At 45.5% G+C, this 25,747-nt stretch overlaps 2 protein-coding genes and 1 long non-coding RNA gene across 17 annotated transcripts in view; 1 reads left to right on the top strand and 2 right to left on the bottom strand.

Annotated features, from left to right (window-relative positions):
• The window catches only part of LOC135377648 (major facilitator superfamily domain-containing protein 10-like), a 203,582-nt gene extending 202,229 nt beyond the window's left edge, over window positions 1-1,353 (bottom strand). The window contains exons 1-2 of one of the 2 annotated variants that reach the window (XM_064610236.1): window positions 1,255-1,353; window positions 16-85 (exon numbers count right to left, since the gene is read on the bottom strand). The gene's annotated coding sequence lies outside the window, so the exon portion shown is untranslated. The remainder of the gene's footprint in view (window positions 1-15; window positions 86-1,254) is intronic. The other variant, XM_064610238.1, reaches the window with a different exon arrangement.
• The window catches only part of LOC135377647 (dual specificity calcium/calmodulin-dependent 3',5'-cyclic nucleotide phosphodiesterase 1A-like), a 250,537-nt gene that overhangs the window by 155,110 nt on the left and 69,680 nt on the right, over window positions 1-25,747 (top strand). The window contains exon 1 of one of the 14 annotated variants that reach the window (XM_064610235.1): window positions 6,533-6,542. The exons of 12 other annotated variants lie outside the window; for them this stretch is intronic. The gene's annotated coding sequence lies outside the window, so the exon portion shown is untranslated. Of the gene's footprint in view, window positions 1-6,532; window positions 6,543-10,213; window positions 10,231-25,747 lie in introns of those variants that run through there. One more of the 14 variants, XM_064610233.1, reaches the window with a different exon arrangement.
• Window positions 23,851-25,747, bottom strand: part of LOC135377649 (uncharacterized) — a 64,073-nt gene continuing 62,176 nt past the window's right edge. Inside the window, exon 3 of the long non-coding RNA XR_010418164.1 lies at window positions 23,851-24,005. This is a non-coding gene — a long non-coding RNA (uncharacterized LOC135377649). The remainder of the gene's footprint in view (window positions 24,006-25,747) is intronic.

Here is a 25,747-nt window from a genome sequence, read left to right on the forward strand (position 1 = left end):
GCAAGAGTTACTTACTGATAACAAGTAGCCACAAGAAGCCACTTTCTCTCTCTCTCTCTGCGTTGCCAATTCTGTACTTGAGTACCTGACAGGAAAGTACAGAAAAAAATTACGTGGAGTAGAGCACAAAGTGCAGATTTTGAAATGTACTTAAAGTAAACTAAAGTACAAGTACTCAGAAATGTACGTAAAGTAAAGTACAAGCACTAAGAAATGTACGTAAAGTAGTACCTGAGTGCTTGGTACTTCCAGTACTCCCCATCACTGTTACTGTCACATAGTCGACAAGTTCTGACTGACTGTTTTTTAGTGCCTACGTTTAAGCGCGCACTCACTGTCTTTCCCGTGAAAAGTGGCTGCGACTGTGTTTTCCTTTTCCTCCTCCTAATAATAAATAATGGTGCCGTGATGTTACACGTAAGATTTGTCTGCCTATAACCTTTTCCTCCTGTTTCCTTTCTTATGTGGCTAACTGGTAAGCGTTATTCAGTGTTGCGGAGTAGCCCGCGTCCACGTAGATGGAACCAATTTCTTCATGCTGTTCTCATTTTAACTCACTGTCACATAGTGTCTAGTTATTAGTAGCATGCAAACAACACAGCTGCAGTTTAGACAATATGGAACAGTAAGTATCCGTGCATGAGCACCTCGACTATATCGGTGAACAATAGTTTGGATACACGCGGAGGCTGTAGTTTCGTAACGATCCCGCGGCAGACGGGCATTTCGGAGGATGGGCGTCGATATAGTGTTGATACCATGTTGCCATTGTTGCCAGACGATATCATTACTACGACCGAGTGATGCAGGCGCGAGGTAATACTCTTGGAGCAACAGAAACGAAGGGACGTTGGTTAGTTTAGTTGTTTAGTTGGTTAGTTTATGGCTCGGTGAATGCTCTATAGGTGGTGACGGCATAAGACTTCCTTTTTATTCCGGTAGTTGCGCTGAAGTAGTGAAGAAGGCGTGGGTTACTACGGCTTGCTCGTAGTATAAATGGAAAATTTTAAATCGAGAACAATTGTGCCTCGTAAAACAGTAAACCCTTCTCATAGACCTTCGTGCAAATGCGTTTTTGTGATTTCTTGTTCATTTTTCTTTCCTAGAAGCCGCGGGACCGCTACTAAACTCATACCCCAGGCGGGTTTGTGACTGCTTATGGGTGCTAACAAAGACAATTTTCCTTCGCGGAACAACAACTACATTAATGACAATGGTATAAGCTGCTTCACCGCAAAAATTGCGGTACCATACCTCAGTGTAGAGCCCTGCACGGGCCCGGGCAGACCCGGCCTGCGGACCTTGTCGGGCTTGTTATTGGCTGCGTGCTCCGCGCTGGGCAGAGACCGGGACGACAAAATACGCCAGCACCGCGGGCCGCCCGGGCCGACAAACATGTTTCCGAGAGTCAGGCTCGGCCGGGTCACGCAGTTAATTCCACACAATGGAGGACTATTGGTTCATATCGTCACGTGCTTGCGTCATTCCTGTGCAAAAACAAGCAAAGGACACGGCGTTATGCGTATGATTCAACACTCCAGAACATTATCAAGGCCACGTCACATTGCTCCTGACTCCTCACGTATTTCACAATCACGTTCGGAAAGCTTGGTGAGAGGGGTAGGGAGTGGGAGGTTGTCGACAACATCCTCTACCTCCGCAAAAACTTGATAGTGTAACGAAAACGCGCTTGCCCGCGTCCGTTCTGGATTTAATTTGGTCTCGTGCTGCTGCGGTGTTAAACCGCCAGCACTTGTATGTTTGAGGCCTTGTCTTCTGTTCTTATAAATTTACTTATAAATTTGTTTGACAAGAGCTAGAAACACGTATACGTCACGGCTGGAAATACTAGGCCAGGCTGTACTCGCTGAGTCACCGGGCCGGGCTGGGCCGGGCTCTACTCACTGGGCCACTAGGCCATTTTTCAATGCGCCCGGGCCGGAAAAGTCGACCCGTGCAGGAGTCTACCTCATTGCTCTTTCGCGGAAAGTAAAGACGGAGGTATACATACCTGGTGAATATTTGCGACATGGCTGGTGTGCGCTTTTTTTTAGACAAGTCAGGAGTCGGATTCGAGTTTACATTCCTAAAAACTGGCGCCCCACGTACGCAAATTTGTGGGACCACTTCAATGTATACCAGGGCGTTCTAAGCCCGACCCCATTGTGTTATTCATGCCAAAATAACAGCAACTCAACACGACAACTTACCATGACAACAGGTTTCTGCTGTGCCCGCGCTTCGAATGCCAAAGCCGGAAATGTCCCACTAGCGCCAGCATGTTTCCCCCCGAAGTAGCCCGCCGCGCGAAGCACTTATCATTCCTTCAAACGCTCGATTGCATGTGGGTGAGGGCGTTTCATTTATCACAGTTCTTCTTTCTGCGATAAGTTTCAAGGTTTTTAGTGAAGAACAACTGAAAATGGCGCGTGCGAGCTGGTGTATTGTCATCAAGTAGGTGTGTATTGTCATCAAGCAGGAGTAGAGGCGCGTGTATTGGCATCGAGGCAGGAGTAGAGGCAGCCTACGGAGAGTAGATTGAGGCAACATTTCCTTGAGTTTGAGAAACTGCCACTCTCTTCGGTTTGTATCTCTGTATCACAGAATCAACGGTGTGTTGACTGTATCACTTTTTGACGTTCTGAGGGCATGCACGGTCTGCAAGGATTAGGCCTGTTTCATACTACCGCGTTTATCGTCCATTTGCTTCAAAAATACAACCTGAAGCATGGTTCACACTGTTGCGTTTCACTGTGCGACATAAGCGATCGGGTGGACTGTTCACATACATGCGTTCACCGCACCTGTCAGTCAATGCGCGTCTTTCGTGACGCCCTTGTCTACGAAGCGTTATGGTGGAAAGCTTCAAGTCCACGTTTGGGGAGTCCGGAGTGAAACAAACTGCTGTTAGTTCGAAAGAAAGTGTAATGAATCCTGCATCGTGTTCCTTGCCACAACTGTGCGCTCCGTGTTTACAGCGACCGCCATGTTGAAATTCATCTCATGCAGAGGAGACGCGCTTCAACACGCATGCGTGGAAGGCAGCGATTGCTTCTCGCTTGCGGCTCTCTGTGTGCATCGAAAAAAGTTCAGCTCGGGCCAACTCCTTGCGTTCTGCTGCGGAAGATCTGGCACGCCTCTGTTTCCACGGTAACCAACATTCGCCCGCGTCCACACGCAATGAAACGCAGTAGCGTGAACCATGCCCAAAGAACACATACGGTCCTCAGGATGTCGCCAAAGTGTCATCGTGTCCTCGTCCTTCGATATGAATTCCCAGAACGTCCTGAGGATGACAATCCCGGATTGTCCGTGAAGAGTCATTCAGGTACGTCCTGTGCGCGTCCCTGTGGGTAGAAATGTGCGCTCACTTCTCAAAATAAGTATAATTCCTCACTGTAAGATATCCCGTTTCGCTCCTAAAACCATACTGAAAGTGTTTTTGAGAGACTTCCTGGGGAGATTCTGAGGATGGCCCGAGGCGTTGCATTTTAACGATTTTCTAACAGACTGAGGACCATATGGGGATGTCCGAGGGATGTTATTCCTGTCCCAAGGGAACATCCCTGGGATAACTTGTTGCCTGTTGCCCCGTTGATTCCAATGTGCTCGTTTTAGCTCTGTCAAAAACACGGACGAGAAAAAGCCATTTGACATTGGTGTCACATGGCGCGACGCTTAAAAAAGGCTGTCTGCCGCCTAGAAAGGGCCCCCTTACGTTGGGTTTGCACACGGCTCGCGGAATGGAGCGTCGCGCCAAGCCATTGGCGTAGCATACAGTGAGCGGTGACGTCGGGGGTGACGTAATCGGGCACAGTGGTGACAGGGTCTAGTTTCTCCTCACGACACTCCTACTGCCGCAAGCCGTGTCGCGTCGCTACGTGTATAAGCTAACTTCGGTTTCGGTTTCTTCATATAACTTTGGTTTGTGTATTCAGGAACATCTCGCCTGTCGAACAAAAACGAAAAAAAAAAAAGTAATCGTTTCATAATCCCCTTAAGGTAACTGAAAAGAAGCCACGCGAATTCGATTGCGACATTTCACGCGCTCGTTATAAACGGCGCATCGATATCCGCCCTGCTGTATTTGAAAGTTATTGATCTCTCTTGTAGTGAATGATAGACCTTTCATTGAAGACGAACGGTAGTTACTTCGCGCGCGCGCGTCTCTCCTTGCCTGTCAGGAAAACAAGGATCTCCTCTCCGAAACAATGCGTTACGATAGCGAATCAATATTGAGTGGTGGGCAACAAAAGAGAAAAATAATGCTCCGTGGCACACCAGTCACTATCGATAACGGAAAATGCCAATCTGCTACGGACAGCTGTGTATATACACATACATGTGCAAAGTACACCAAGTCATTGCTCGAAGTGTCGCCAGTAAGTGTACAGTCCGTGCGAGATTTCTATCGTACCTATGTTGATAGCACTTGCTGTCCAACTGCGTCGTTTCCCCTATGGAAGATGGATGTATGGATATAGAAAGAAAACAATTGAGATGGATGTAATCTGACAGGCATGCGTTTCATTCATGCGTGTCATGACAACGTTAATTGCTGCAAGTCCGTAGCTGTGTAAGATTAATGCGACAAAAAGTGCGCCTTGATAATACCGTATATAACACAGCCCTTCTTGGGTAAGAGGGATTGTTTCTTTCCTCGTGGTGTACATACAAAAAAAGCTCAGTGTCCCCTGTTTCCGTCAAGTCTTACAGTTGTGACTAAGATAATAATAATTGGCACGTACTCCCAATTATTTTATCAATATTTTGCAAGTTGCGTTGAGACGCCTTCGTGTTGCCTATGCGCCTACATCATGGAGCCACAAGCAAGCCTTTGCCGGCGTACACGTAAAGCAAGCACGCACGCAAAATACGAGGTTTTGTCGTCAAGCTGGTCTTCTCCCTGCACTTTATTACGGCATGTCGGAAAATGGGTTTTTACGGTACGATCATATTCTAGACCACTCTCGCGCATCAGCCCCTAAATGTAGTCGAGAGTTATGTTCTCGCTATGCCGACCTCGGCAGTAGCGTCTAAAATACAGCGGATCTTGAAGGAAACACTCGCCTTAATCTTCGAATTGATGCCGTTGCAACCCACGTTTCTCACATTCTGTTTTCAGAAAATACTTTTTCTCTGCATGACGTGAGAGTATCGTAAAACTAATTTCTAGTTTTAAAAAGTACCACTTCATAGTGTGGGCGATCTACTACGCGTCTATCAACACTGCTCCTCCAAGGTCGATTTGAGTCTCCTCACCAGAGCTGCTGGCCGTCATCCAACGTGAGGCGAGGAGCGGAGACCGGCAAGGTGCGCGCACTGTTGCAAGGACACAGAGTTCTCGATGACGTCACCGACTTTTGGAGAATCCGAAACCATTAAGTTTTTGTCTTGAGAAGCGCGTGCTGTTCACTGGCGGCATTTAAATTTTGCGTACTGGCCCTTTGAGCAAGGTTCATTAAAAATTCGAAATAAAATAAATATTTTTATTTCTTAGTCAATAGTGGCACTTTATCCAAGTTAACAAAGCTGTTGTTCTTCGTGATACGATTCTTGGAGGCATCCCTTGTTTACTTTATCCCAATATTTACTTTAACCGCAAGGCATGGAAGACATCGGCGTCTTCGTTGCCTCAGGCAGCTTTGTAAAAAAGAGGACATTAGAAAGCTGACGACTCATTACATCGAAATGTGTTTCTCAACTTCCAATTTGATGTGCAGTGGTGGCATGCCTTCCAAAAGTTCGGAAATGGCTCACACTGACGTTGCCCACCCCACTGAGCTTTCGGTCCGCTTTGGCGATTTGGGAATTAAGCGCGACACTCAGCCGGTAATTATTTATGTCACAGGGTGGTTTTGAAACGTTCTCAAATGTTAGACTTTATTCCAAGCTTACTCAGCACTAGAAAATTGTCTCGGTTTTAGACAATAAATAAATTTCATGATATAGGCAAGTGATCGATTTTGTCATCGTGGAATACTCAGTCGCACAATTAGAGAGTTTTAGTCTACCGCTACCGGGTCCCGGAACGGTATAGCGCGTCTACCCCACCCAATCAACAGATAAGATTATGAGTCACGCGCGCTGTCATTGGCTCCGGTAGGTACGGTAACTTGACGGTGACGTTACCAACGGTATACTAAAACTCGCCAATTCGCAACGAATGCCGGTAATGTGTATGCCGATAACCGGTAGGCGTATACCGTGTACAGGTAAAATAGTGGTTGCCGTCACTATGTATTAAACGTGGTACCCCGTTTAAAAGCAGATGTAAAATAAATGCCGCATTTAGTGTGCCTTGTAACATTGTAAAAAAAAACAAAAAAACACGGGGCCTTTTTGTTATTCCTTTGCTATTAGAACTCCTGCAGGGACCCATTTGAAGTGTGCAGTTGGAGGAATGACTGAAGTGAGAATACAGAACCCGTCACAACTACACTAATAACAAGACGTTGTCGTGTCGATTATTTCATTCACAAACAAGCGAAAAAGAAGAAGCAAAGGAGGAAGATGAAGAGCAGAGCCTGCACGAGTTCTCCGTGAGTCGTTGGCGCTCCTTTCTTATTCATGCTGAAGTTCCGTTGACAACCCACTGTTAAGAAACAGCTTTTGCCTTTAACTCCAGAAACTTGCAACTACATACATATTGCCCGTTTCTGCTTTGTCGCACGCTGTCATTTGACAGGATGAGGGCCTAGAAAGCGAGCAAGTGCGCATTTGGGAAGGTGTTAATCTCCCGGTGGAAAAACGCCTCGGGTCCCCAACGTGTGAATGCATCAAGCGCACATTCGGGGCGCGCTTCATTGGATTTCTTGTCGGCGTTGTCGGTCGTGAGGAATAAATACGATTTCAGAAAGAGCGCCAGAAGCTCTTACCATCTGCCAAGGATGGGAGAATTGTTTCTGCCTCAGCGACCGTCCATCAATTTAGGGAAGGCTCTTTGCACCATTGGGGAAGACTGGAGAATTTATGATCGCGCGAGGACCCAACTCTGCTAGAAAATGTCGAGGACGTCATCCCAGAGCTGACGAATAAAAGGCCTCCTGTTGATCCACAGTATACTTTAGATAGGCAAGCATGTTTGGAAACGCTTCATCTTGCAGACATTTGGAAACTGCCAGTCCTAAACACATCGTAACGAAGATATTTTTATTCGCTTGCCCATTTCGACGCGTGATTTGCAGGAAGTTCGCGTCCCATAAATTCCCCTTCAATTTCCTTTCAGTGCGATCACCTCTCTCGGATGCAATGGAGCGCTGGCCAACCAGGATGTTAGATGTCAGTCACATTGCATCGTCATCCCTGTGGATAACATAATGGCGTTACAATCACGGGTACCCGTAGAATGTTGTAAAAGACGGTGCTCGCGAAAGGCTAAGGAGGTGGTGTCGGTCGACCGGCTTGCCGTTGTTGGCCTCACTTGTGTATAGGCAGCGTCATGAATGTAGTGGAGACTATAGATGAAGGTTGAAAGCAGATTGAGATGAAGGACAACGAGGATTTATGGTGGCATTCATAGGAATATGGGCAGGGGTTGGCAAAATTAGAAAGCAATGTCAAAGGGGTCCTCGCGCAAGGCCTGTTTCCTAGGCGACGAGTTTTCGTGTGTCTTTCGGCGCAAGCACTTCTACGGTGCAACAACGACAGCGAGAATCAAATGATGAATGATTATGCCATGGAGTGTTTCCCCGCCTAGGCTATGGGACCCTACCCCAGTTCATGTGCGTCGGTATGATTTGATGAGTCAGCATGACACGAACGCGAATGTAGCGGGGCAAAGGCTTACATATCGTCCAGTATAGGTCCGTGGCTGGGAGACAAGCTATAAGTGATCGAAGAGCCAGGCGCAAGTGTGCGGGATTGCACCAAGGTCAAATAATCGTATATATATATAGTGAACGGTCTGGCGTCGATGGCTTATAGTTGACACATAAGCGTATGTCGTTGGCATGTCATGAGGATGGGCTCAATGGCAGCTGTGATAGTGCAGGTTTGTGCACAGCATTGTGTTGCTATAAGGCCCATACTCTTAAAAATGAACTTCACCGCATAGCACGCTCCTAGCCAACCATAATCTCGAATGATATCGTTATCTGCCCTGATTTGTTGAAAACGGTAGGCGTACGCCTTTTTTTGTGACAATTATGAACAGCATAAGTGTCACAAAAAAAGCGTACGCCTCCCGTTTTCAAGAAATCAGGGCAGATAACGATATCATTCGAGATTATGGTTGGCTAGGAGCGTGCTATGCGGTGAAGTTCATTTTTAAGAGTGCAGCTTACGGTGAAACAAAGGGGGTAAAGCCGATGTTTAGCCGCAGTCGACGCACGGGGAACGCGAAGTTACGAAATGTAGGACATAGTCCAGAGTGCCATTTAGGAGTGCGTATAAGCAGGGACGCCGCTAGGCAATTTTTCAGGAAGGGGCAAGATCTCTGACCCGGGCGCCACTGCACAGTCCCCCCGGGGGAGGGTGTCGTTCTAAAAGCTCACTCTTGCGCAATAACTCTGAATACCATCAGTACGTCAACTGATTAACGGTAACGCAACGCGTACCTTGTGATGTGACCAGAGCTTTCATTGCTTGGACACTGCAGCACATTATTTAGGACAGGTCGTGTGCTGGGCGACGGAACGAAAAAGAAAAGTACAAGAAATACGGCGGGAACTTTCAGAGATGTGCAGCCTTGACCACGTCGGCAGGGCTCTCGCAAAGTCACGAAAAAAAAGGTGAGACCCGCGGGGGGGGGGGCAAGCCTACCCCCCCTAACGGCGCCCATGCGTATAGGGTATTTCTACCGCACCTCATTGTATGCCCGACAGTTCAGGACGTGACGGGAGGGCCCGACGACAGGATATGTTCAATAGTTTTAGTTTGCTGACAGTGTGTGCCATTTGCGTCATCCACGGACCCAATCGTATATTGTTGCAGGTTGATGAATGCAGGTCCGGTTCCTAACTCCATGAGCATGGTTTGTATGTTTCGGGAGAGGTCTTTCATGTGAAGGTCGATCTAGACCAAAGGCTGAGGCAGTAGAAGGATTGCAGATACGCGCTCGGTGCGTCACAAGTTTCTGAGCAACTAATAGCGATTTCAGCTGGTTGTTTTGGTACAGAAAAGGTTGCACTGGTTCGAGCGTGCCTGTCACACGGCCGCTTCAATCCAACGTGCGTCGCGTTTCATTGGTCCTTCTGTTCTGTTCTGTTTGCTCACTCTAGCGCCTATATTTACACGAAATGTCTGTTTTTTTCTCGCTGATTTCACATTGCCCGAGCGCAAATTTTATCGCTCACGCTTCGAATAATGGTGCATTTGCGATGTAGCTTCAGGTAGGTGACTGCAAAGGGAGGACGCATTTGCGCGGGAATAACTAAAAAGCTCGCGTCTGTATGACGACTGCCTATAAACCTTTTTTTCCGAGTCATCGACGATTCTCCTTTTCATCACGTATCGTGTGCTTTGTTGTTTTCGCGCGCTGGCATACATTACTTATTTCTCACAGGTTTGCCAGTCATGTATAGGCTTACCTTCGGTGATGTTACCTGTACTTTGAAGTACGTTTCTTTTGGGAGTTGTTTGTGATGCCGCTTTCCCGACATCCCCAGGTGCTTCACTGCACGAGGCTCTTGAAAAAATGCTTTCCCGGAACTATCGTCACTCTCTACTCGACACCTGCTGTGAGAAGCCATAACCGCCCAAAAGAGCCACCAAAGGACATTGATTTTCTTATCACTTCTCATCCGTGTCCGTAACTGTAGACCACTATGATAGACCATGCGTGTTGCGTGCCACGCATGTTGACCCTTGAGACTTCTTCCCTCGATCGATCCTGCACTTCTTGTCGGCTGCTTCCCACGTTGTCCAATATAGAACCCCTGGGGAGGTGTGTCCTTTGAAATTGGTTCCCAACTCCCATTAGAGGAGTTCCCATTTGCGGCAGAGGGAAGACCGCCTCCATTAGCCCTGGTGAAAATTTGTCGAAACAGATCCCGACGGGGAAAGCTACCGATATCGAGTGGTCCCCACCGTTTTAGAACGGCCAGTCGATGCTGTCTTGCGCGCACTACATGGGCGAGGAGACCCGATTGATCGGCGGCTTCCGTGGCTGCTGTTGCACCACTAAGGGTTTGGCGGCCCACGTCTGCTGTTGTATTGGTCCCACCATCTCGATGCTCTGGAAAGTGTCTTTTCTACGAAACTTCTGCAGGAGATACGCAAGCGATGCAGGTAAACTGTCGGAACAGCATACACCTGTATTTTATGCCCGTCGCACTGATCGCACACTGTTTTCACTAAGCTGCCTAGTTACTCGGTAATACGTATAATGAGCACACACAAACCAAAAACGATCCGTGCAGAGCTAGCGGTGGAAAGGACGCCAATTTTGTATCGGACGTCATTTCGAAGTGATCACGAGCGACGATGAACGAATGATCTTGTTGAACCTTAGCTGGGTCTCCTGCAAGTGCGCTTGTGTTTGGTGTGCCCCCAGCTTCGTGTTCCCATGCTGAGCTCCTTGTCTAACGAAGGTCATGTGCTTTTGTTGATACGTTTACCTACGTCCTGCAGATTGAAGGTCCATAACAAATCAGGGATGCACTGTAGCATGCACATGAGGGTTTATTACATGAGAACCGCTCATACGAAAGAGCTACTAACTCATAAAACAGTTCCATCATCATGCCTTCCAACGGGTAACTGTGCATTCACTGCTTGTTCTTACTCGTTCAATGATACTGGAAATCAATTTTGGTCAACTATCCTTATAATGTGCAGATTTTGTGTTGGCACACAAAGTTTACGTTTTGTGCATTTGGGGCGTATCGTAGAGAATATACCATTTTTGTATCATACTATACAGTGAAGAATACTTCACCGACTACTGCGCTCTAAAGCCTTGAGTATGCCAACACTGAACGACGCTGCATCTCAAAATAAGTTTCTCAGTATCTTGCTATCCTACCTAAAACTTCCTTTACGGAACATTTTCGCTCTATATTAAACACTTTTCGTCAGTATTTTCCGTCCTATATCCAAGACTGCCCCATATCGTAGCATTTCCGGTCAAACTTTTCTCCTAACTCGCGCCGCGTTTCAGTGTATTGTGCCGAAATGCGATGATTTATTGTATGAATGTAAGCTCTGCACGTTGAGGACTCTCGTGGGACAGCCATCATTTTAGAAATCTCGTAGCGACACGTCGCCACCCAAAGCGTGCTGGAGTAGCCGGCCAGAAGTACAGTTGGGCCACCCTCTCAATATCATTTTTTTTAAAACCAACACACCAACCTCCCGGCGGAATTCGTCGGGTGACGGATCGATACGATCTATCCCTATTTTGATTTTCCAATCATGCCGGCAGGGCAGCGTGATGCTGATTTTCTGTGGGTTGTGAGATGCGTAGTGATTCAGTGATCACGGAATATCCATGCAAGTTGAAACTAACCCAGTGGAGTTATCTTTGCGAAGAGTGTGTATAGCGTACCCTGCTCGGCGACGACGGTAATGCCCAGCCTACACGCGCGTGCACCTGCAACTGTTGTCAATAAACCGTTCTATACTCGAGACTCTGGCCTGACTGCCGCCCTTAATCGCTTGCACGTCTAACGAGTTCACGAGTGGCGGGAAATTCAAAACCAGTCTTGGGTAGTAACTAAGTTACTTTTAACTTGTAACTGTAACTAGTTACTTTTGGGGTTAACTAGTTACAGTACCTAGTTACATTTCAAGAAAAGTAGCTTTTAACTGTAACTAGTTACTATTTCTGTGAATGTAACTGCAAAATGTAACTAGTTACTCGAATAAATGTTCTATCCTTTTTTACGTACGTATTTTTCCCTGTGGGAGAGCCACATATTGACTTATACAGCTTCTGGTTAAGTGCAATAATACTTTTATCGCACTTAAGTAAATGTAAATGAATGTATGTTTTTAACGATTGTATCACCCTCTCATGGTCATTTTTATAAAAAGTAACTGTAATGTACCTAAGTTACTTTCTCACAGTCACTGTAACTCTAACTAGTTACTTGACCAAGAAAGTAACTATAACTGTAACTTACTTACTTAGCCAAGAAAGTATCTATAACTGCAACTCAGTTACTTTCTAGAAGTAACTTACCCAAGATTGTTCAAAACGACGGGCGCGTGACGTATGTTGTGCCCTTCACGTATCGCGCGAAGAACGCCGTGCACGACGAGTGCCCCGCCCTTCGTTAGCTCGTTAGACGTGCGAGTGATTAAGTCCCCAGGGTATTAACTTTAGCCATCTATAGGCTAAGGTTAATCCTCATGATAGATCGCTCGATGATGAATCGGGCTGCTATTTTTTACACTGGCTCAGTCAACAGAGTAACATTGTACACGTCTAAATCCGATGCTGAGACTGCATATTTTGTATCAGATTGGCCAAACGTTTGACAGAGCTGATGTGTGTAGCCTAGCGTGCGGGAAGCATACTTTGTGATGGATTTAAAGTGACAGCGACGATATATACTATGGAGCCCTTCACAAATTTGTAGCGTCATCCGAATTCATAGGGCAATGGTAACAATAATTCGTGGGTTTTACGTCGCGAGATAACTGTGATCATGAGCGACGCCATAGTGGTCGGTCTGCACTGTAAAAACTGAACTTCACCGCATAGCATGCTGTGCGCCAACCATTGCCACAAATTATTGGGTTATCGCTTCTGATTCGAAGAGAGAGGGGGGCGTACACCCTTTTGTGTCAATTTGGATATATGATAATTGTGACACAAAAAGGCGTGGGCCCGTTTCTGTCCTCGAATCAGAAGCGATAACCCTATCATTCGTAGCAATGGTTGGCGCAGAACGTGCTATGCGGTGAAGTTCTGTTTTTAGAGTGTGTAGATCAATTTTGTCCACCTGAAGGTTCTTTAACGTGCGCCGGGAGCTCAGCACACCGTATTTAGGTTAAGGGCGCGGTCAATATTCGGTCTCAACGCTATGCGTTGCAGCGTATATCACTCTTAAAACAGAACTTGACCGCATAGCACGCCGAAGACCAACCATGGAAGAGAATGATACCGTTATCGCTCCTGATTTGTGAAAAGCGCGAGGCGAACGCCCTTTTGTGACAAGTCACAAAAAGCATACGCCTCCCGTTTTCAACAAATCACGTGGGAGAGCGATGTCATTCGGGATGATGGTTGTCTAGGAGCATGTTATGTGGTCAAGTTCTCTTTTAAGAGATTGGAATCATCCCACGTCATCATCGCTATTCAGTCGTTGGAGCGTAGACTTGTATCCTGTATCCGATCATGTGTTTGAATAAAGCCTATCAGAAAACCTGAAAAGGGGAGCAAAACGGTCGGGTCACTCTGTGTATGTACTTTTTTTTTTCTCCAGAGCGTCTTTTGTCGCCGGGGGGGGGGGGGGGGGGGGGCTAAATAAACGTATTATGAGATATGCTGTAGAAACACACACAAAAATCCCTGGATGCAGAAACCATGTGTCCTAGCCCTACGATGACGTCAGAGCGTCTGGCCTCAGTTTCAGAGTCCTGGACGCATGGTAGTTTGCACCACACAATTCGCTCTACGCTTCCGCCACCGAGCACGCTGTGGGACTCGTTAATCGCTCATTAGGTGTGCATATATGCGTCGCTGGACAACTGCTTTTGTATAGCTTCTCGCTCGATCAGTTCCAGTTGTACCCATTTTTAGCACTCAACAGCACTGGAAGCTTGACGTGCTCCACTGATAAATTGCTGCCCTTCTTTACGATACACGTTGTAATAAACGTTGTAATAAACGTTTGTAACAAGCAAATTGAGATCCCTTTTTATGTGGAGTTGGTGCTGCATTCGTTTCATATCTCGCTCTATATAGCTTCTCACTTCCTGCATGGCTCCTAAGTCCTAATTGAGACTTTTGACTACATCTGAGACCTCACATTTACGGTTGGAAGATGCCAAAGGAAATTGTACCAAACTGAACAGGGCTTCACTACTTAGTATACACAAAGTTTTCTTATCATGTAAAGGAAGCACAGTATACCTATGAATGCAAATAAGCCTAAATTAGCGTGACACTATACTTGGTTGTTTCACATATGAGCTAGCCCACAACTGGCCACAGGAACTGCTGCGAATTATGTAGTTCTTGCTAATTGCTGCTCAAGAGGACAGCATGCAGTTTTCGTGAGGTTCATGGACACAATGCTCATGTACGACATATCAAGAGTCCCTTCTTTGGCGGACGTGCATGGGTGCGTCCCATGTTTATTACATGTTTCAGAATCAGGTTGGAATGAGATAATTTTTAAAAGCCTTCTTCTTAATTGTATCTTGTAGTTAATCGCTTACACACAAATGGTGGTAAGAGCAATTATCATATATCCAAATTGCTACAAAAAGGCGTACGCCTCCCTCGCTCACCGAATCAGATGCGGTAACCCTATCATTCGTAGGTAGCAGGTAGAACTTTGCAACCTTTAGGCACAACATATACGACAACTATTACCTCCTAAAAGGTGTAACTGCTCCACCCTTTTTTCTAAGAGTGTGATGCAAGAAGCATTGGACGGCGTGAAGTGCCAGACATGACGAAGCCGGCGAAAGATATATGTGGATATATGCGATGAAGTTCTCTTCTTGGAGTGTAGCTATCGAATCTACGTGACCGTTTTTGTTTTTATCGCGGTTATTAATCTGTATAGGCAAGGCTACAACTGCGCAAAGAACGCAAGCGGGAAATCGTGCATACGCTTGCGTGGCAAAACAGGCGCTTGTGTTGCATTATGGGACAAGCATTCGAAACGACTTTTCTTTTTCCTGTACCAATTAATTTGTTGCAGCCTGCCCGGAAAGTATTGCCTGCAAACTCGTCGTGTAGAACAATGAAAAGAATGGATGATTGAAACGTTACTAGAACCTGAACACAATGCAGGGCAAACATCGACACCTTTGGTCAGCTTATTGTGTGAGTGCGCACTCTTACAAAAAAAAAAAAAAAAAGAAGGTGGAGCAGTTACACCTTTTAGGAGGTAATAGTTGTCGTATATGTTGTGCCTAAAGGTTGCAAAGTTCTACCTGCTACCTACGAATGATAGGGTTACCGCTTCTGATTCGGTGAGCGAGGGGGGCGTACGCCTTTTTGTAGCAATTTGGATATATGATAATTGCTCTTACCACCATTTTACACCCTTTATCAGAAGCTATGTTGACCTAGGTGGTAACTATAGAAGTTACCACCTTTTCACACCCTTTTTTCTTAGAGCGCAGATTCTCTTCCGGTCCGGCTCTAGCCTTTATTGAAGATGTCGGAAGGTCGAAGAGCGCCTGCGTTACGTTACTGCGCGACAAGACGACAGGTTCTGCATTATTAAAGTAGTCCTATTAGGATTTACCTTGCCGACCATATGTTAAGCCACTATATAAGCGTTGTAAAAATGGGTTGCTTACTATTATTATTTTTGGGGATGATTTCTCAGTATGGTGAACCACATCCTGTTGTGACAAATAAAAGTGCGCCGTCTCACCAATTTATGAATGCGTCCTAATTATTAGCAACGTCATTAGGTATGCACATTACCATCATCAGATGCGGAAATGATAATGATGTGGAACTATCGTCGTCACAACAGCATCCTATATGTATTGTGCAAACTTCTTGTACTCTCTCAAGATGAAAATTTTACTTCGTTCCAATCCGCAATACCTTCTTCATTAAGGCGACAAACACGACAACCCGTAACTTCAGTGCTTCATTCTATGATGCGGTGCGACTGCATCAAAATCCCCGGCCCCTGCCGTGTATCAAAGAGGAACATTTCTTCCCGAATATATCTAATCAAAATCCGCATGTCGTCTCCCAACCTTATGCGAAAGTCACAGTGTGGATAATAAAGAACTCTGATAATACGAACACAGCTGTTGTGTGCCTTACGTTACATTGTTTATTTCTTACAAATGATGAATAGAACCGGAGCTTGGGCACACGACACACAGACGAAAGCTCTCTGATCCACGCTTTTTCCGTTTCTCATATGGAGTACTAGCTATCAACAAATACAACGTATAAATGATAAAGCGAAGATTCACTCGTGCAGCCATATTCTTCGTATTATTTTTAACTCTATTCCAATCCAATCCAAAGCTATAGATTCAATAGATTCATGGTAATTCTAAGAACTACAACGTTATTTTGTTTCTTTTCTTTTATTTGCGAGCCTATTCTGTCCGGATTACGTTGCTCGTATTAATGTAATAATTGTTAGGTATACGTATTAATTTTACGATCTCTTTTCACGTCTGTTGCTCGACAATCATTCGCGACTTCTTCTCGGGTGTCCCAGGCCCCATATGTTCTTTTATTTTATTCTTTACTTCCAAGTTCTCTACTGCTTCTTGATGATGGCTTAACAGTTTCAACAGTAGCGGCTTTCTGTGTTTTGACTGACTGCATCGTAATCCACGTCGTTTTTCTCAGTTACCTGGTCGTCGTTACTGTCGCATACTTTTTATTACAAACTAATTACTGGTTTTCTTAACTACCAACTTGTCCTTCATAAAAAACAAACGGTATTGTTTTCTGTCTAATAAAAATAATTTGGCTACAGAAGTTTCCGTACTGAAACACACATACAGGGGGTGTCTCCCTGAAATATTCTAAGTAACTAAAGTAATTAAGTAACTAAATTCAGCTCTGAAGTACGTCAAGCGACGTTTTTTTGTTGTTTTTTTTTTACCGTTTTTAGCCAGAATAAGGACGTGCATTGTGGACTTGCTCAGTTCACCACAAAATACTTTCCCTAGTGTATAGGTACAATCGTCGTACCCATTACACTGCCGAAAGGTGACAGGAGGGCATTATTGTCAGCATTCTAGGGACTGTGCCCGTCAGTACTTGCGTTTACATGAAGGCGACACAAGTCGACTTAACTGAATAAATCGATCTATCATCTGCCAGTTAACCGGGTTATATCGACTTAAAGGGACTTTCACATCTGGGGACGTATGTATGAGACCGATATGGTAATGTTCGTCACCGCTTCACAGCCAACTTGGCAAAGTTTCTCTTCCGAAGACAGCTTACATATTCAATAAACGAGTTTTAAAGATTCGCACTCCCTCTGCAGCTAACACCACATGTGGTGACGTAATCCACGAACACAAATGGGAGCACATCGCAGGCGACTGTCGAGGTCGTCGTGGTCGTCTGCATGGCTTTCGCATCCCAATATGCGAGAAGTCCTCAGTGAATACGCCGACTTTCGCTTACCAGAGTGAGTTCTTACGTGACCATGTTGCGTGAAACACGGTGTTACGCTCCTGGCCGTACGAGCACGTCCCACGCTAACCCGCAACAACATTCCGCAAGCCGATCCAGAACAGACGCGGTCCCCCAGTATTTCGGCTCGCCCGCAAGCCTGTCAGTCGGTCGGGCGCCAAGGCTACTAAGGTCCCGCCAGCCGCTCCCTGATTGGTCTCGTCCGCACCAAAGGGCGCTCACTGATTGGCCTTGCGCGGGCGACGTTTCCAGTGAAGGAATTCCGGAATAGTCTCAATATGCGTCGTCTGCTCTTGCATTGTGTTACATCAAACTGCACAGGAACGAGGCCACCAATTCGCGTCGGATTTTCAGTGTTATTATCAGTGATGAACGTGGCACTATAGTTTCGGAATCGACCGGGACGGATGCGATTGTCGTTTAAAAGAGAAGTCGACACAGTAAAGCTAACGCGCTCGGCTTGGGTGATTCAGATGACAAATGTCGACTGAACTCAGCCATGTAAACCGCATCAGTCGACTTATTCAGCCACATCCCATACGTCACTGCTGTCAGGTTATGAAAAGTATGGCGTGCCAGAACGCTGCAAAAGTATTGGAGAAGTAAAAGAATTCACGCGGCGACAAAGTTGTGTGTAACATATCTACATTTCAAGGTTACAATTCAAAGAGGAGGGTGAAGTTTCAGTCGAGGATCAGTCTACTGAGTCCTGCAGCTCTATGGTGCCTTATTCGACAATCATGTAACCATAGGTCGGCGCGATCATGATCGCGGCAGCCTTGCCAGTGCTTCGTGATCGCACTCATGATCGCGATCATCAGGCTCTGATAAGGCATTGCGATCATGATTGCGCCGACCTATGCATGTAACTCGTCGCCAGTCCACCTTAACGATCAGTCGACTGGGGGCCTTCAGTTGGCATATTCGTCCATGTAAACGCAGCTAGTGTATCTTTTGCATTTGTTCATCTTCTTTCAACTCGACTAATATGCTCTGCGTCTCCTCGCACTTCCGCAACAATCGTGCCGGGATACCGTGGACAGGCTTCTCATGAACACGTCCTTGCAGTCTATGACTTATATTATAAAGCGAGGAGACAAATACTTCGGGGCCAGTTGACTAGAATCAGTAACCTGCAGTTCATGCAGTAGGTCTGTTGTCGCTAGGAAGCCCATAATGGACCAAGGAGTACTGCGCTGGTGTACCAGTTTGCACCAAGGTCCAGTGTCTTTAGACATAGTAGACGGTCTAGTATCAATGGCATCCAGTCCCGTCCCGTGGCAGTGTCCCAGCCGAGGACGGTAGCAATGTGGGGGAGGTAAACATTGCCTCCAGCACCGTGTGTCGGAGAGTTCCGGCACACGTCAAACGGTCAGAATTAGTAAATTAAGGTGGTCCAAATTATCCGCAGTCCTACCCTGCTGCACGTGTAGCATGTCACCACACAAATATAAGCTGAATCACCTTACGTGTAAATCTACTCCCAATTTGAATGGCATCTAGCTGGCACCTACACTCTAAGAAAAAAGGGTGTGAAAGGTGGTAACTTCTATAGTTACCACCTACACTCTTAAAAATGAGTTTCACCGCATAGCACGCTCCTAGCCAACCGTTATCTCGAATGATATCGTTATCTGCCCTGATTTGTTGAAAACAGGAGGCGTACGCCTTTTTTGTGACAATTATGAGCATAAGTGTCACAAAAAAGGCGTACGCCTCCTGTTTTCAACAAATCAGGGCAGATAACGATATCATTCGAGATAACGGTTGGCTAGGAGAGTGCTATGCGGCATTTTTAAGCGTGTAGGTCAACATAGCGTCTGAAAAAAGGTGTATAAAAGGGTGGTAAAATCAATTATCATATATCCAAATTGTTACAAAAAGGCGTACGCCCCCCTCGCTCACCGAATCAGAAGCGGTAACTCTATCATTCGTAGGTACACTCTTAAAAATGAACTTCACCGCATAGCAAGCTCCTAGCCAACCATTATCTTGAATGATATCGTTATCTGCCCTGATTTGTTGGAAACGGGAGGCGTACGCCTTTTCTGTGACACTTATGCTGTTCATAATTGTCACAGAAAAGGCGTACGCCTCCCGTTTTCAACAAATCAGGGCAGGTAACGATATCATTCGAGATGTTGGTTGGCTAGGAGCGTGCTATGCGGTGAAGTTCATTTTTAAGAGTGTAGCAGGTAGAACTTTGCCACCTTTTATGCACAACATATGCGACAACTATTACCTCCTAAAAGGTGTAACCGCTCCACCCTTTTTTCTAAGTGTGTATGTGTGTGTCGTTCCCTCGTGTATCGTTGGCAGGTCACGAGATGAGGATATGTTCAATGGTCGTTGGGGACAGGTTGGGCAAACTCTGTTGTTACTCTGGTCCAATTTACCTCCAAAATGAGGTGTAAAGGCGACGTTCAGCCGCAGACGGTGAAGTGTCCCCGTTATTTCATTTCACTCACGCACCGACTGCGATGGAACGTCGCCTTTACATCTTCACTCATCCCCATCTCATTCCCATATCACACATTTAACGTCTCATATGTAACAGGATATGGTACCGCAACTAAAGCGGTGAAACACCCCGTGTCATTGTCATCATTGAGGCAGTAGTTGATGTTGTACTATTTGACATCGCGAAGTCATTTAACTAAACTGGATGACTTCAAAACCTATCCACCGACTTTCGCACTAAACGATAATCTCGTATGACTAATTCCGACGTAAGAGACGTTTTTACCATGAATATGAGACTGCACGCTTTTAATTTCCCTAAAGTTTACATGTTTCTATGTATTGTTGAGTACATTATGTGACCCCCTCTTTACCCCCTTTCTCTTACTCCATCAAATTATAGCTGACAAAACGCTAACTATCTCCTTCCTAATTTAATTTCATAAATGCATGGAGTCCAGCCTTTGTCGGAAGCGAATATTAAATGCTCGAGTGTTGAATCTCTTATAACGTCACCAATGCGTGCGCGCGCTATGACTGTTGCAATCAGGTGGATTTTTGTTTTGGTGCATTTTGTACACAGTCTGTTACGTGAACTCTGTTTCGTTGCTGCTGCTACGTAGCCAGCCCGTAATGGGGTAGCCAGTCCGATGGATAGAAGAAAAACATGAGGCGGTGAGTCCGATTTAGTCGCGACTCACCGCCTCATGTTTTTTTTTCTATCAATCACCATCACCAGCGTCTTAACCTCGGGATATTTCTTTTTGCACCTGACACCCAACTATATCATGGACGAGCGAAATAGTGGGAAATGCCCTCATAAAGCCCATACTAGAACATTGCGAACAAAAAAGGTGAACAATTGAAATGATAGAGAGAAGGCCAATTAGTTTTGTTTATAACAAATTTGGCAGGCATCATTCACACACACAGCTTCTACGAAACGCGAACATTATTCCACTATCAGTGCGGGCCAAAATGCAGCGTCATGAAACGTTCTGGCTTACAATAACGTTACGATAAGTTACGATAACGTTCAATATTAGTACAGAATATTATTGAACTTATGTGGAAACTGGAATTAACTCGAATACCTAAGACATATATTAAGTATTTACGCTAGCCGCCCTGTAGCGTTGATGTCTGTTCAAAAACTCGTTTATATATATATATATATTCGCTTTCAATTAGATACTGGAGTCCCCTCCTGAGAAGAGCCTAGTAGGATATCACTCTCTGTCAGGCCTTCTCAATATGCTCAGTGAGCAGTTCAATGGATAATCTAATACTCTGCAAAGACCCACCGGGTAAATTTTCATAGTAATAGTATGCGTGCTTTAGGATATGATGTGTTATGTTACCCCTACACTCTTAAAAATGAACTCCACCGCATAGCACGCTCCTAGTCAACCGCCATCTCAAATGATATCGTTATATGCCCTGATTTGTTGAAAACGGGAGGCGTACGCTTTTTTGTGACAATTATGAACAGCATAAGTGTCACAAAAAAGGCGCACGCCTCCCGTTTTCAACGAATCAGGGCAGATAACGATATCATTCGAGATGATGGTTGCCTAGGAGCGTGCTATGTGGTGAAGTTCATTTTTAAGAGTGCACTTGGGGGTAACATTAACCCTACACTCTTAGAAATCAACTTCACCGCATAGCACGCTCCTAGCCAACCATAATCTGGAACGATATCGTTATCTGCCCTGATTTGTTGAAAACGGGAGGCGTACGCCTTTTTTGTGACAATTATGAACAGCATAAGTGTCACAAAACAAGCGTACGCCTCCCGTTTTCAACAAATCAGGGCAGATAATGATATCATTCATTTCTAAGAGTGTAGGGGTAAAGCTACCCGTGGGCGCGCGCCCACGGGTGCGGACAGTATTACCAAATAAATAAATAAGAGTTTCTTCATCACGTCTATCGACAAGAACGGTCAGTTACGTCCACTCCTCCCATGTGAGTCAAATAATGTTCCTTATGAATGTGATACCTGTGCGGTTTGTTCCTTACCACTACTGCTCTTTTCATTACAGATATTTTTGTATATAAACTTCGCTTTTTCTTTATGGCGTGGAAGGGGTTCTGGTTGAGTACGCGTTTTGGCTAAGACTTAGGAGTTCTCCAGAGAAGGAAGAAGTGTTATAATAGAGGGTCCGTTCGCAACCCTGCACATAAAACGGAATGCGTACTCAGAAAAAAGGCCGACTTGTTAACAGTTTCAACGCGAAGATTTACGTGTTGTAAGAATGAATAAGACCTCTACTTCTCTACGGATGTGGACAATCGGCCATACCGCTGCGAATATAGTCTCACAGCAGAAGTTTAAACCGGAAACAAACATAATGATAATAATTGTAACGATAATTACGCTGGAAATGGAAGTGAAATGGAATGAAGCGTCCGTCAACGGCTTTCTACGAAGCACACCGCCGATTCTCCGTCAAAGCGTGCAGGATGCGCGCTTGCGTTACGTTGTCTGTGCGCGTGAGGGAGGAGGAGGAGGAGGAGGAGTGTCGTTGGGAGGAACCCGAGAGGTCTGCCTGCCTGATTAGGCGGCATGTTTCTCGGGAAGGGAAAGGTGGTGGAGAGGAGGAGAGGAAAGGGTGAAGTGGAAGACCGAGCGGAATCCGCTCGGGGGGAGGATAGCTGCGTCCATGGGCCGACTTCAGGGGAACTGTGCCGGCATACGCCTATTACACATCTGAGGGAAACCCAGGAAAAACCCCAGACGGCACAGCCGGCCCGCGGATTCGAACCGCGGACCTCCCAGTCTCCAAGCGCACGCGTTACCGCTGCGCCACCGGAGCTGGTCTGTGCGCGTGAAGCCACGCATTGTCACGCATTTCCAGGCACATCTGACGCGGCTTCCCTACACCGCCATGTTTTCTAAATACTAGAGATGGGAAGAATCCAGAATCCCTCGAATCCGAATCCGAATCCGAATCCAAGGAAGGTTCTGCGAATCCACGAATCTTACGAATCTCGAATCTTTCGAATCCTTTCTTCGAAAAGGGTTTAAAAAGCCAGGGAAAAAAACTCTTCTACTGAAAAGTGTTTTTAAGCAGAATTTGATATCTTCGTTTAATAAAAAAACAAATTTCGGGGGAAGACATATACCCATCATATACTTCTTCCTAAGTGTAACTTATTTAACATGTTGTTCGTCGACTATACAGGAAATACATAAACTCAGGAGTCTGAATTTCCTCTATAAAACTAAGAAACAATCAAAGCAAAATCGTGTTTGTTTTAAACTTGTAAATATCGGAGCTTTATGTTGTGGTTTTGGCGTGCCCCGGGGGCTGCCGGCCAAGGAGGCTTGGAGGCGCCGATTTTAAAAAGAAACAAACAAACGTGGTTGGTGGATTGGAAAGATTCGACTCGCTGTTTTGGGCAATGGGATTCGGATTCGCGAATCTCGAATCCCTGCCTAGGATTCGAGGATTCGATTGGCACATCCCTACTAAATACGAAATCGGCGAAGCAGAAACTTTGGGACTTATCTCAGGGCCAACTAACTCATCGACAGATTTGTTCGAGCGAGCCTGCGGCTTTGAAATGCACTGCAGTCGAGTGCAATTTAAACAACGCAAGAGGGTCCGCCGAATGGTTTTTCTTTTTTTTTTTTTTTTTAACGAGTCTGGAAACAACGCAGAGAAAGCATCCGAGCTCACCGCGACCCAAGAGGTTCCAGACGCTGGCCCTTGGGGGAAATGTGATGGTCACCGTGTGTCTTTTTACGTGATGGTGCCATGGTGGTGGTGCGAGCTCGCCGTTGTCGGCCTCACAGAGGTGGGCGACGTCACGACAAACGCTCTTGGGTAATGTGGGTCCTGGACCGACTTCTAAGGGAACTGTGCCGACATAATGTCTGAAAGTCTTTTTACACGAATTGACCCACGATACTCAGCTTCGAGGAATCGGACCAGGCTATCAACCTCGTAAGGTGCTGCCAAACTCTCGCCAAGCTACGCAGGGAGATCAAAAGAACAATCGTCCGGGACAGTTCGTAAATAATGATCACCCTGCAATCGCCTACAACCTTGCCCGGGACAAATTGCAGAATATATGCAGCGAGAAATTCTCGGGCGCCGACTCCATAGACCATACCTTTTCTCCCAATGAGTTTCGTGTCCTTGGTCCCTTAAAAAAGGCCCTAAAGGGTCGCAAGTTTCTCTCGAACGTTGAAGTGAAGGCAGCTGTCACAGATTGGTTCCGGTCGCAGCAACAGGAATAATTTGACCTAGGTATACGCCGGTTGCTGACTTGGTGAGACCTATAAATGAGTATTTCTTTTAATGAGATGAGCAGCGTTTCTACTAGATATCACGAACGGATTTTATTATCATTTTTAGGTACCGTGTAATACCGCTTAGCCGGGTCGATATATAACAAACTCTGTCGTAAATTCGAGCCACTTAGAAAAGTGCACGCAGAGTGATTTCTGAGATTACATTAGAAGAAGGAGATTTAGAGTTAGATCGCAGGATTACAGGGGTTAGAGGTATTTCACGGGACGTTCGCTGAAGCAGCCCTCTATGTTAGCATGTTTTTTTTCCTTTCTTTTCTTTTTTTTTCGGACTTCCGGTGACCATACCTTACTTTTGGTGCACCATTTCCGCGTTGAATACCAGAATAGTGCAATACATCCAACACATATCCTTCATGTCCATGCTTTTCTCTACTATCATCATCATCTCTGTTATCACTAATGTTATTTCGTAACATTCCGCATTGTCCATTTCTTTATGCTTCTTCAGTGAGTTCACTGAGCTAACAAATCACAGAATTTTAGCGAAAAGTACGAAGAGGGGTCGCGGGAAGGCGACCACTGGCATTTTAAGCAGGTCATCGACTTTTCCGAATGATCCGGTCTTCTTTCGGCCTTTCCGACATAAACGTATATCCCCCCCCCCCCCCCGGTCAGATGCAACCAGCGCCCTCTGTATTCTCTGGGAAATGCATTTACCGAAAAAAAAAAAAAGAAAGTGTCATGCTGCTACTGTCCAATTTCGATTGAGACACGCTCTTGAGGTTACCAGTGGCCCACAAATAAACGTGCCAAAATGGGCTTGCTGTTAGCGCATATTAAAATGCTGTACGGATTTTCTTTATTATTATATTTTTCCTTGCAGATGTTTTTATATTTAAAAAAGATGCTATGAGAGCAGCATAGATGTCGTTTTTACGGGGTAAGTTCGTCCAGGCGAACATTCTCTCGAAGAGTACGCAACTACTAGGCGCGTAATTAGCCAAAATTCGCTATTTAACTCATTAATTAGTGGCTTTCAGGCAAAAGTGAGACTGCAGAATGATGGACAATCCTCGCTGAAAGCCATTCTATTTTTTTTTTTTTTTTATCCTGAAACCATCACGTACGTTGAAATATCCATCGGCAAATGCATGCTATGCAAATGAGCCGAAACCAAAACTGAGCCCCCGTAAAATTAGTGTGTCAAAAAAACATCCGGTATATTTAGTTGGGCTGGCTGATATACTCACTGCTTAAGCTATAAGCTAGAAGGATATGCTAAGCTATGAGCAGTATGAGCTACTACTTAACTTTTGGTGTGGAGTGGACGTAAGGGCTCTCGTTACCTGTCTGGTGAACATCGTTTCGTTTTTTATTACTACTATTATTATTTTTTGTCGTTACACAAACCGCACTTCTAAATGAACAAATGACTATGCTAAAGGTCTACATCTCTTAGCTGCAGCTTGTTAGCTTGCTACGAGCGAAGCCAACACTCTACACTCTTTGAAATGAACTTCACCGCATAGCACGCTTCTAGCCAACCATGATCTCGAATGATATCGTTATCTGCCCCGATTTGTTGAAAACGGGAGGTGTACGCCTTTTTTGTGACAATTATGAACAGCATAAGTGTCACAAAAAAAGCGTACGTTTTCAACAAATCAGGGCAGATAACGATATCAATCGCGATCATGATTGGCTAGGAGCGTGCTATGCGGTGAAGTTCATTTTTAAAAGTGTACACTCTTAAAAATGAACTTCAC

This window comes from Ornithodoros turicata, chromosome 1 (assembly GCF_037126465.1).
Source record: "Ornithodoros turicata isolate Travis chromosome 1, ASM3712646v1, whole genome shotgun sequence".
Lineage (NCBI taxonomy): Eukaryota > Metazoa > Arthropoda > Arachnida > Ixodida > Argasidae > Ornithodoros > Ornithodoros turicata.